The 12,708-nt window shown below is 36.7% G+C and overlaps 1 protein-coding gene across 2 annotated transcripts in view; it reads left to right on the top strand.

Moving 5' to 3' along the window:
• TAB3 (TGF-beta activated kinase 1 (MAP3K7) binding protein 3) overlaps nucleotides 1–12,708 on the top strand; it is a 54,995-nt gene that overhangs the window by 1,045 nt on the left and 41,242 nt on the right. For both annotated transcript variants that reach the window (XM_019710557.2, XM_074324296.1), the window contains exon 2: nucleotides 10,942–11,044. The gene's annotated coding sequence lies outside the window, so the exon portion shown is untranslated. The remainder of the gene's footprint in view (nucleotides 1–10,941; nucleotides 11,045–12,708) is intronic.

Raw genomic sequence — 12,708 nt, 5'->3', positions numbered from 1 at the left:
GGGGGTTTGCTTTTTTTCGTTGCTTTGCAAATGTTTTGCATTAGTAGACAGGAACATTTATAAGGAGAAAGAAACATTTAGATCAAGAAAGGGATTTTGAGATGCGAGTGTAATTTTTCACAGTATTAAATTTTAAAGGGCATCATCACCCATGGCAGTTTTATGATGGTGTCTGTTTATGAACACCGGAAGATTGCAAGCATATAGACACATACATCATTTTAAGTCAGCGTGTGATAATGAAGTTTTTCAGCTTTAGCCCTCCCCCCCTTTTCCTACAACTGGCTTACTCAAGGGACAGACTTCAGTGAAGTTAAACATTAAATGTGATTTTCATCTTTACATTTCACAGCACATCATCTGTGTGCTAGCATTCTGAATTCTCTTCCACATGTTTATTTGACACAGTCTTCTCAATTACAGATACCACACTCTGTACAGTTTGTGTTGGAACAAAGGGAGCTAACATTGAGTACGTTCAAGCACTGGACTTGGTGAATTATGTATGTTTGTATTTAATCCTCATAGCCACCCTGTGCTAAAGATAACATCCATGTTGCACAGAAACGACACCTCCAGTACTCCTCAGTAACTTTCCTGAGGACGTCATATAGCTGGTGAGTTGCAGAGCTAGAACTCCAACTCATGTGAGTCTGATTCTAGAATTTGTGCTTTTTCTACTATGCTCTGCATAAGTTTATGTGCTGACCGATACAAGTTTTGTGAAAATGGAATTTTTTGTCACAAAGAAACCTTTCAATTCTGTTGGTAATCTTAAAAGCTTTCAGTGTTCTTGGCTGAAGATAATCTCAAGTGGTTTTTGTTGTTGTTGTTTTGTTTTGTTTTCACATGCCTTCATTTTCTAGCCAGAGGTAACATTTTCGCAGGTCTGCTGATTGGTAAAGATTCTTAGTAGTGACCTAGCTGAAATTCATGTTTTCATTAACTTTGCCTCCAGTTTCAGCATGCCCAAGCTACTTCAAAGACCAAATATTTCGTTTATTCTGGTCTTGAATGCCTTTTCAAATTATATTACTAAAATAAAATACCAACTGTATATAAGGGTTTGAATTTGCTGTATCATAGCTTAGATGTATACACACACCCACATCCACCCACCTACCCAGCCACCCACCTACCTTCTCCACCAAATGGACTACTTGATAACAGACGCTGTTTTTCTTCTTTTTAACGTAGTACAGAAGTTTTAGACCCAGTTTGTGGTTTGCAGAAAATACGGTAGCTAGTCTGGGATCCAGCATAATTTTCTGTGGAGTTAGGGAGTGAAAGACCTTCTAGGTTTCCAGGCAATAGCTTAGAATTCTGTGAAACAGCAGGAACATCTTTCCAGTGCATGGCCATTGGTCACTTTTGTCCCTCACTGGTCTCTGCTCTTGCATCTGCGATAAGCTGCTGAGCTTGCCATCCTGGCCGCTCTGTCTGCTGGAGAGTTCAACTAGAAGAGTAGCAGCTGAAATTAAAGAAATGGGGTGGGGAGTGGGGAAGGATACTAGGTGCTGTGCTGGCACTTATTCTCCAGCAGGTCCTTTGGTTAGGTTTACCTGTGGAATTAATTATCCCCGGAATTTGGGATTTGCTGCTCCGTCTTTTAAGAAGTAAATTGGGGACCTTCAGTTAAGGAGCCACGTCTCACAGAAACATGGGCATTAGAGGCAGAGGAAAAAGAAGTGCACTCCTCAGGACGCAGCTGAGAGAGAGAGAGAAAAGAGGAGAGGAGAGTGGAGGAGAGAGAAATACGGAGTTTGGAGCCTTGCTTTCTTGAAATGATACCTTGGAGTCCTGATGGGCAATGTTTGGTCTGCATGAGCAAGTTTTTCATTATAGTTATACTCCCAAGAATTAGGTATACTTATTTGTGAAGATAATTGGTATTTGGGTTATTGGGGCAAAAAAAATATCAACAAATGATAATGTAAGTAAATACTCAAGTAAATAAAAAAGCCTTCTGAAATGATTTATATTGCCTCTATGTAAAGACACCAGGAAATTGTCTCAAATTGTCTTATGTAGTTAGCAGCTTATTTTCATACCTTTCCACATAATAAATCTCAATTTTTTACCATGGCCACAAGTATTTGTCTAAAAGTGAAATGGACCTGATGAAATATTTGGAACTGTCAAAATGAATTAATCCTAAATATTTAAGAACAGGTATTATAGTTTAATTCATTGGCAGCTCTACCCTCCAGTATCCCACTTCCCTCCTGCTTCAAATTTCTCCCCTTACTTTCCTTTCTTTCTGACACTGTTCCTGCTGGTACCTGGACCCTTCCCTTACTTCTCAGTTGACAACACTAAAGTCTTTGGCAGAGTGGACAAGGAGAGCAATGAAACTCCTCAAAGTCCACTCTCCTTCTCTGAATCCCTGTGCTCTAGGAGTTCAAGAGGGACCCGGACAAGACCCCTTAACCACTCTTCTTTCTTGAAAAGACGAGTAGCCAGAGTAACAAGGCAATGTCAAGACCCTTGCCAGTTTCTCTTTTGCTTTTCCTTCCTTCTAAGCGTTAAGGAGGAAAGTCTGCAGAAGTCCATCTGCTTGCAAGGGCAGGCATTGTTCCCTCCTCTCCTGCGGCCCACCCTGACCCCCAAACTTTTCCCTTGCTTTTAGCCGCCCTCCCACACTTCATCCTTCTCTCCCAAGTAGGTCTTGCCTTCCTCATCCTAGGATCTCCGCCCACCGAGGTGGTTCTGCCTTTTTGTCCTTCTAACTCTGAAGCCCAATGCAATGCCAACTGCCCTCTTTCATGCCTTGATCATGGAATCCTGGGCCTGTGGTCCTGGGGAGCCCAGACTCCCAGTTAGGGGAGGGAAGAATTCTTTTCTATTTCTAGGGCTGAGTGGGGCAGGGTTAGTTATTCTAAATTGAACGCTAAAAGGGTTTTCCTATAGAAACATTGCCCATGCAGGTTCGGTATTTTATTCTATTTCTGTAACCTTATGGATGTTTAAGTTTTTGTGAGCTGGCTCAGGAACCTGGCACATAGACCTTTGTTTCCCGGGAAGGGGAGTTCTGAAGTTCAAATAGATGATTCAAAAAATCAGCTTGTGCTCCAGAAGTTGCTGGGGGTTGTGTGTTCTTTGTTAATTATTCAGTGGGATAATGGGAGCACACCTTTAGCTCTCCAAAATTCTGCTGTTATGTGGCCCAGATGGCTCTTCTGGGATATAAACTGCTAGCCTTTTTAGATTGTAATTCTGAAGAATTTCTGAATTTAGGTTCATGTTTTGAAACAACAGTTGAAGTTTGGTCCATCCCAGGATCCTGTTTGTCATTAAAGCAGATGTTACAATGTTGTGGAAAGAGCAGTTTTTCTCTGTCATAAAAGGAATATCTTGTTCCCTCTATATCTTGCTGCTGTTTTGAAACTTTTCAAGGGTATTGGAACTCTTGCAGTTATTTTACCATAGTTTACTTAGTGATAAACATGGACACTGTTTATTTTACCTGAAATTTTAAAATAAAGTTTTATTAGTCTGTTGAAGTTATATGCTGTTAACACTGTAGTATTCAATTAAGTGAAGGATTGCCAAGTGAGAAAAGCAGAGCAAAATACATCTTAAATTTGTTCTCCATAAATGTGTTCAGTTTTAGCTTGGTTGAAGCACATATTCCTAATAAAAGGCAAGTGGGTCTTTTTTTTTGGTCTCCAAACTACTCTTGTTTTTAAAACGAATTTGACTAAGCACCCTGTGTTTGAGGGTTTACCAAATTATTTAACTATACATAGAATGGTTAAAAACATGCTTTCTAAGGGTAACATGCTCAAATATTGACATCTTACTTTTGACACTAATTAGCTTGGTGATTTTGGGTAAGTTGCTTAATCTCTGACCTGTTTCCTCATTTTTGAAATTGGGATAGTGTAATGTCTACCTCACAGGATTTTTATGAGGTTTAAAGGAACCAGTGTATGTATAATATTTTGAACATGCCTAGCAATTGTAAATACTGGAATAGTTCTTCTCTTTGTTATTATTACTTTGTCATCGTCATCATTACTGCTACTATTATTACTACTTTGGCTACCTTCTGCGATGACACCCCTTCTGTTTTGGGTGTGTGTGTGAAACATTTATTTATTTGGTAGTAATTTTTTTAATGTAAAGTTTACGGAGGAGGTAGGGAGAGAAGTATATTAACTGCTGGATACAAAGTTGGCCATAGTGAAGAAAATCCATAAAATATTAAGCTGATTTTTTTCAGTAAACCATTCCTATTATTTTAGGTATAAGGAGCTGTACCACTTTAATGTATGAGCAAAACTGGATTATTTTGGGTAGCGGGGTGTCTTTATTAAAGTTTAATTACCTTGGCATCTATGAGGCCAGAGTCTCTGTAGAGGGATTCTCAATTTCTGAATGGTTCATTTATAAGACTTCCTTTTTGAAAATCAGCACCATTTCCCCACAGAAATAATGTCACTTATGGCCTTCGGATTCCCAGGCCAGCCCAACATATCTGAATTGGAAAACTGATAATACTGTAAAAACTAGCTTCTGTGTAGGTCAGCGTCTCCACAAGAATCCACAGTGAGTACATGAGGTACCGCAAGATAATGAACACAATCTTAAAGAAGGAGTGGCAGAGTCACATTCCTTCCCCATTTGAGCAAGGACTCCCCAGCCTTGGCCGGGGGGACTTCTTTCTTCCCTGGTGGAGACTGAACGGTGTGAGTGGTGTGATATGGCCTCTAGAATACAGGAACGTTTTCCTGGCTTTGCTCCTCAGAAGGCTGTATATAGTCCAGTGGTTGCCCTCAAGTCTCTGGTTCCATCACTTACAGAATTCTCACTGTAAGTACTGCCTACCTTACAAAGCTCGTGGGAGGGTTAAATGTGTTAGTACTACATATAAAGCACTTTAAACAGCACCTGGTCCATAGGTGAGTGCATAGGCCTCATGTTACATATTTACTATTAAGCTTTACTGTGTTAGGAACTCTAGAATGCCTCTCTACTTGGCAGTCCACTGCCCCTATCTATTGTACTTAAATAGGATTGTTCTCCTTCCTTTCCACTGAGAAATAGTTTTACAGCTTTCCCTGGGGATGGCAAGTCTGAGGATTCATCTTGGCACTGAACTTCACACTTTGAAGTAAAAGGAGCCAGTCCTATGATAGAAGAAAGAATGCTATGGAGATGGAGTGAAGACTAAAGCGTTTTTATAATTTAAAAATATGTTCACAGGACTAAATGGGTTTTATGTACTGTTCACTTTTGATGGATTTAGCTTCAAAATGACAAGCTCCTTTCTATTTGCTAGATCCGATACTGCCCAATTCGTGAATGTTGAACAAAATCAATTAGATCTTTAAATTAAAAAAAATGTTACAGTTAAATAGAAAGCATACTTCATACTGGAAGTAGAAGCTAATTGGAATGAATTGGAGAAATTACTTTTTTGTATTTATAATTGATTGATTTAATAGCAAAATTAATACTGTTAATACAATAATTTATTGTCACTAATTAGCACGTTAGTCTGTGTGTACTGGTTTCAGTTTGTGGTCATGATTGATTTTTTTCAAGTCTTTTTCAGGGGTACCACAGGCTGTAAGTTCCATTGTCATTCTAAATTATCACATACGCCTAAGTTTGATGTCATAGTTGTCGTTTAACATAAACAGAAAGTTATCTGTTAGGTGCCACATCATGAACTTCAGTTTTAGAAAGTCTTATCTTTTCTGTCCCAGAAATAACTTTTGGCTATTAGTCATGGATGGCAAAGAAATTAATTTTGAATTGGTAACATTTGGATGAAAATGTTTCAATTAAATAGTGTATGTATTGAGGGACACTTCCAGTAAACAAACTCTCTTGGTGGGTGGAAATCCCCTAGAACTTTCAGAAAATTGGTAGAGGGGTGAACTTAATTAAATGACTTCAGTTGTTTCTACTTATCAAGAGCTGTTTATGACCTTGGACAAATCACCCAACTTCAAAGGACCTTGGTTTTCTTCATTTGTGGAATTAGGAGATTTGACTAGATATGTGAATCTGTTAGTTCATTTCTGAGGTTTGAAAGACTCTCTTATTTAATAATTTAGCAAAAACCTGTAAGACCAGGTTGCTTGTCTTAGACCTTTACGAAATCAATACTAGTCACTAAATCTAAATATAAATCAATTTATTTTGGGGGGTTTAATTTGTTTCAAACCAATGTTACTGTAAATTTGAGAGTCACTAGTTGGTTTTGCACCTCTATGAATATTTTTTGGTAATTAGTATGTTGTTTAATAGCTGCTTTTTTTTTTTTTTCAGTTTTAGTTATTTGAGTTCTGTGCTTTGAGCTGAAGCAAGTGTCCACTTGTATACATTTTTTTGGCAACCCCCTACCCCCCGTATATGCAGAGAGTGCACATCAGTAGTGAATAGTCCAGTGAATATTCACCGAGCACACTTGTGTACCAGTACCCAGATCAAGAAAGTGAACTTTACCAGCCACTAGAAGACCCTCTGTTTGCCCTTCTGGTCACTTATCATCCTGTCTCCCAACCATCATCCTCACTTTTAATATCACAGATTAGTTTTGCCTCCTTTTGTACTTTATATAAATGGAATCCTACTGTACTCCCTTGTGCAGCATTATGAATGTGAGATTTAATTTATATTGTGTGTAGTTGCAGACTATTCCTTCTCATTACTATATATTCCATTGTGTGAATATATAACTAACTATATATCATTCTGTTGCTGATGGATATGTAGGTAGGTCTGTTTTTGGAGAATATCTTTGTGACCTTGGCGTGGGCAAAGATTTCTTAAACAGGATTTTTTCAATGATGAAGTATTGTTTTAGAGTTCTCACTAGAGAAAGAATGAGAGAACTGGTTTATTTTAATATGGGCATCTAAAAACATTTTTTTAATGTTAACATATAGTGAAATCTTTTACTCTGTAAATCTTAGGGAAAGGGTCAGTATTTAAAACTAAATCTTCTAGGTAACTCAGGTTTGGGCTTTCGTAACTTTTGAATTCCTTCAAAAAAATGTGTCAAGTATTTCCTTGCCTATTTTGACTTTCTGTTTCTAGTTCTTTATTATATGACAGAAATGAGCCCTTGCGTGCTTTTTCATTTTAATGTCTTTTGATAAACCAAAGTTCTTAATTTTAGTGTAGTCTGATTTATCAGTTTTCCTTCCTGTTTAAACTAGACATCAGGTTCAGTTTAAAGTAGCCTTCCCTGTCCCAAAGTCTTAAAGATATTCTCTCTCATCCTCCAAAAGCTTTATTATTTTGGTTTTAATGTATAGGTCTAGCATCTAGCTGAAATTGATTTCGGAACATCCTGTGAGGAAGGGGACAGTATTCTTTTTTATCCACATGGATAGTTAATTTTACCAGCATACTGTCTTACCTATTACCTACTACTACTATCAGGAATCGAATAGCCCTTTATCTGTGGTTGTGTTTCTAGGCTGTCTTTCCATTAGTCCTTGCACTGATACCACACTATTTTACTATAGCTTTATCATAAGTCTCAATGTTCAGTAGAACAAGTTCTTCCACCTTGTTGTCTTTTGAGAGAATTTTGGCTATTGGTCCTTTGCACATTTATTTGAAATTTAGTATCATCTTGTCACTTTCCACATACCACACATACATGCAGAAAACCTGTTGGGGATTTGGATTGGATTTGCATGGAATCTATAGAGCAATTATATCGTACTGTTTTCTAATTCATGAACATGATATTTATTTAGGTCCTCTTTGATTTCTCTCAATGTTTATAATTTTCTCCAGAAAGTCATTCACAACTTTTGAGATTGTATTCATGGATATTTGATGTTTTCATATTGTAAATTTTTATAGACTTCATTTTGTTTTTAAAAATACAACTGACATTTGTGTATCAGTTTTGTATCTAGCAATTGTGTCAAATATTTATTACTTGTAGTAATTTATCTTGTCTTTTTTGTTCCTTTCATATTGTTATACTTTTATTTCTTACTGTGCTGACTAGTGCTTAGATTATAATACTGAATAGAAGTGGTAATAGAAGGTACTGTCTGTCCTGTGTATCTATGACTTGTTCCCTTTCTCAAAGGGAAAACTTTGAACATTTATCCACTAAGTATGATATTTGCTTTAATTTTTTCCTAGTTAGTCTATTAGTTGATTAAGGAAGTTTCATTCTGCTCTTGGTTTGGTAAGAGCTTATATCATGAATGATACTGGATTTTATCAAATGCTTTTCCTACTGTTGCTCCTTGAATCAAATTATATTGGTTGATTTCCTAATGCTAAATCAACTTTGCCTTCCAGGAATAAACTCAGTTTGGTCATTATCTTATTTTCCTTTTATTTTACTTAGGAATTTTGGATCTTTGTTCTTGAGTGAGGTTGACCTTTATTTTGTTTTCTTGTACTGTCATTGTTAGGTAGGTTTCGGTGGCCTTGTAAAATGAGTTAAGGAATATACCTGTTGTTTCTTTATAAAAGGATTTTTTAAATTCAATTTATTTAAACTAAAAAAAAAAGTTCATCTATTTCTTTCTCCATCCCCCACTCCTTACCTCTGATAACTACCAATCTGTTCTCTGTATCTATTAACTTTTTTTTTTTAGATTCTACATATAATGGAGACCATATGGTATTTGTCTTTCTCTCTATCTTTTTTGTTTTTTTCACTTAGCGTAATGCTCTCCAGGTCTATCCATGTTGTTACAAAGGGCAAGCCACCAAAAAAAACTGTTAGAACTAAAAAAAAAAATTCGGTAAACGTTTCAGGATACAAAATTAATACTCAAAAAATCAACTATCAGAAAGCAATTAAGAAAACAATCCTATTTACAATTGCATCAAAAAGAAGAAAATATCTAGGAATAAATTTAACCAAGGAGGTCAAAGACCTGTATATAGAATATTGCAAGACACTGATGAAAGAAATTGAAACAGACACAAATGGAAAGATATTCTGTGCTGATGGATTGGAAGTATTATTGTTAAAACTCCATACTACCCAAAGCAATCTACATACTCAGTGCAATTCCTATCAAAATTCCAATGGTATTTTTCACAGAAACAGAACAAACAAGAACATTAAAACACCTTAGTTCCATTTACTCACCTAACATATGTGCTGTCATCCTGTAATTTAATTTTCTATATACACATATATTTTTACAAAAAGCTGTACATATTTATATATATTAACTATTAATAATATATATAAACTATTAATAATATATGTAACTTCATGAGTTTGGAGATAAATTTCTGTTCATATTTTAAATCCCATAAGACATTATATTATTATTTTACACTGTTCCATTAAGTTTTTCACATGCTTACCTACATTTTCATGGTTCTTCATTCATTTTTGTATCTGTGACCTTCCATTTTGTGTCAGTTTTCTCTTGCTTTATGATTTCTTAGTGGGGGATGTGCTGGATATGAACCCCGTTTTTATTTGAGAATATTTCATTTTCATTCTTGATGGGTATTTTCTCTGCAGTATAGTACTAGGTTGGCAAGTTGTTTTTCTTTCTCCTCCTTAGAGATACCATTACACAGTCTTTTAGTTTCCAATTTTGTTGTTGAGAATTAAGCTACCTATCTAACTGTTGCTTCTTTAAAAGTAACCTCCCCCCCCCCCCATGCTTAAGTTTTTCTTTGTGGATTTTCAACTAGGAATTCATTGAGATTCTTAAATTTGTTGTTTGACATCTTTTATCATTTTTGGAAAATTTCAGCCATTCAAATATTGCTTCTGCCCCATACTCTCTCTTTTCTTTCTGAGATTCCAGTGAACTGTGTTGGATGTTAGACTCCTCACTATATGCTCGTGTTTCTTACCCTGTCTTCATTCTGAGCCTTTTCCCTTGATTTATTGCTTCAACAGTCTATTGGCTTTTAAACCTGTTCAATGAATTCTTAATTTCAGTTTTTGTATTTTTCAGTTACAGAATTACTCTTTGCTTCTTTTAAAAATCTGCTTTGTCACTTTTTATGGTTTCTATTTCATTGCTGAGATCATTAAGTTTGATTTTTATCTCCTTGAACATAGTAAACATAATTTAAAATCTGTATTTGATAATCTAATATTTGGAGTCCGTGTTGAATCTGTTTTTGTTGTTTGTTGTTTCTACGGCTTTTGATCTTGTTCTCATCTCCTTGTATGCCTGGTTGTCTTCAATTGTATGCTGGGTTTTGGATTTGAAAAATTGTCAGAGAAATCATTTGAGACCAAGGATGATCTCTTCCAGAAAGGATTTTTTTGGTGGCCTCTGCTTGAGGGAATCCAGTATTACTTATACTAGTCTAACCTCAGCTTTTAAGATTTTTCTGGGTCCACCACATGACTCAAGGCCAAGTTGCATTCAGTGTATGGCCTGATTAATTTCTGGTTCACCCTTATTTCCACCCTGCAGCCCTTTAGGTTTCTAACCTGAAGATGAGGGAAGAGGATTTTCTTTTTGTCCCTCTTAGCCTATCAGGCTGTCAGATACAGTTTAACCTCTAGTTTCTTCTGGATTGCTGGGCTCACCTCTCTGAATTCTTTAAGGGACTCAGCACAGCTTTGTAATCAAACCCATTTAACATTTAATATATTATGGGGAGCCATAGGGACCCCTGATGGTTTGCCAGGGATGCAACTAAAGTTTGTCTTGCTAGCTTTCTCTGAAGCTAAAACCTCAGAAAAGCTTTGGCCCTCCCCTCTGCTCTTGCCAGCTCTGCCTTAGGCAATAGAGGTGACTGACTGGGAAGGGGGAAGGGGGCTTAGGCAGTCAGGTGAACTTTGTTAGTATCTGTGGAACATGAATGTCATTCACTGTAATTTCAGGTAGTAGGTAAAGGTGTACAAATGGCTGCTTTCTTTTTTGGTGACCTTTTATTTGTACACTGGATCACTTGCTCATGCTGTCTTTAAACCTTTTACTGTTTGAATCTTACCTCATTGGTCTTTCTTTGTTTTAGGACAGTATCTTCAGACTTTTCTTCAAGGTTTTGATTGTGAATTGCCACGTGTCAAACTGTACAAGGTATCATAGTTGAAGTTCCACAGATTGACAAATTGGAGGTAAGGAATGGATATCTGTGTCTGTGTATTCCTGTAATTATATTAGAGCAAAAAAGTTTTTTGAAAACTAATCGATGTGGCTATTAATATCACCCCACCCCCTTTACCCCCATCCTTTTTGTGCATTTAAAATCAAGGAAAAGATGTCCAGGTGATTTCATGTGTTTAGATTTAAGCCCTAAATCAGGACCCTAAGCAAGTTTTTTCTACACTTCATTTGTTATTAGAAAGCTTACTAGCAAATGAAAGGGAGATTTAGCAGTTGATTTTTAATAAAAGGGGCGAATCCTCCCCAGGTCCCCATCCTCAGTGGTAGGAACTGGTGGAGCATGCAAGACCTGCCCCAAGGAGTAACTGGGTGTGCTTGCGTATGCTGCGCTTCAGACTTTCTCGTTTTTATTGTAATTCTTCTTACTCTCAGATCTGTGCTCAATAACAGTTGTATAGATGATAAATCTAGTAGTATGATCAGAATAAGTTTTCAAGTGTAGCATAATTCTTGCTTTGAGCCATTGGTAGATCTGTATCAAGAAAGTCTATTTAAGAATACTTATAAAGAGTTCCGCTCTTTTTAACACCTGTTTTCTAGTATAACATACATGGGTTTGTGTTACGACTTAAACACTGGACGAGATGTTATGTATGAGTCCTGTTGTCTAATCTTGGGTTTTTAGCAAGTTTTAAAATCCCTCTGGCCTTCAGTTACCTTCTTGTGTAAAACAAGGTTATTATACTGAGGTTAGGCTCAGTCAGGGTTTCTTAGCCTTGACACTATTGACATTTGGGCCAGATGATTTTTTGTTGTCAGGGGATGTCCTGTGCAGTGTAGGATATTGTCCCTGACCTCTGCCCATCACATGTCAATAGCACCCCTCCCCAGTATAACCAAAAATGTCACCAGACATGGACAAATGTGCCCTGTAGGGCAAAATCGTCCCCGGTTGAGAACCAGTGGGTTAGAAGATGTATAGAGTTCCTTCTAGCTTTATAATTTTATTATTTATATTTTTTTAATCCTGTTTTTCTTTGCACCCCATCTTAAATCTCATCTCTTCCATGAAGGTTTCCTTGGTGTTTCTTTTCCTTGTCCTACCTTAATCGTTTCTTTTTCTGACTAGTTATTATAGGATTTACCCCCACTCTGTTATAACTGTACGTGTGTTTCTCTCAGTTTGAGGGCATAAAGCCTTCTGTATCTCCAAGTTGAGTTCTCAAGTTTTATTAACTGAATGAACAAGGGATTCAGGAGTGAGTATTTTCTGGCTAGACATTGTAAAATAAATGATTATAAATGGTATTTTTGTTAATCTTTCAAACCCTTCCAGTAGGAAATTCCGACAGTTTGTGATTTTGAATTTCTGGGTTAATGAGACTGAGAACTCATTTCTTAAAAAATCCTTCAGAGGGCAGGAGCCTCCAATAGTACATGAGGGAGCTACACAAAACACATTGAGGCTGCATTTGAGAAAAAGTCACAAAAATTCATGACATAAAGAGTTGCTTCAGCTTTTATATGCAGACGTTTCTCAAATAACTCCACTTTGTTAATTAGAAAACTGCCATCTATTCAGATAAAAGTAAAAAGGAAAGGTGCTACGTATTTTTCTTACATAACCTGGAATACCTCACTATATTCTAAGTCAGTATTTCTCAAAGCAACCCAC

This window comes from Rhinolophus sinicus, chromosome X (genome assembly GCF_036562045.2).
Source record: "Rhinolophus sinicus isolate RSC01 chromosome X, ASM3656204v1, whole genome shotgun sequence".
NCBI lineage: Eukaryota > Metazoa > Chordata > Mammalia > Chiroptera > Rhinolophidae > Rhinolophus > Rhinolophus sinicus.
Note: the sequence above shows the minus strand (reverse complement) of the source record. Positions and strands in the feature narration are given on the sequence as shown.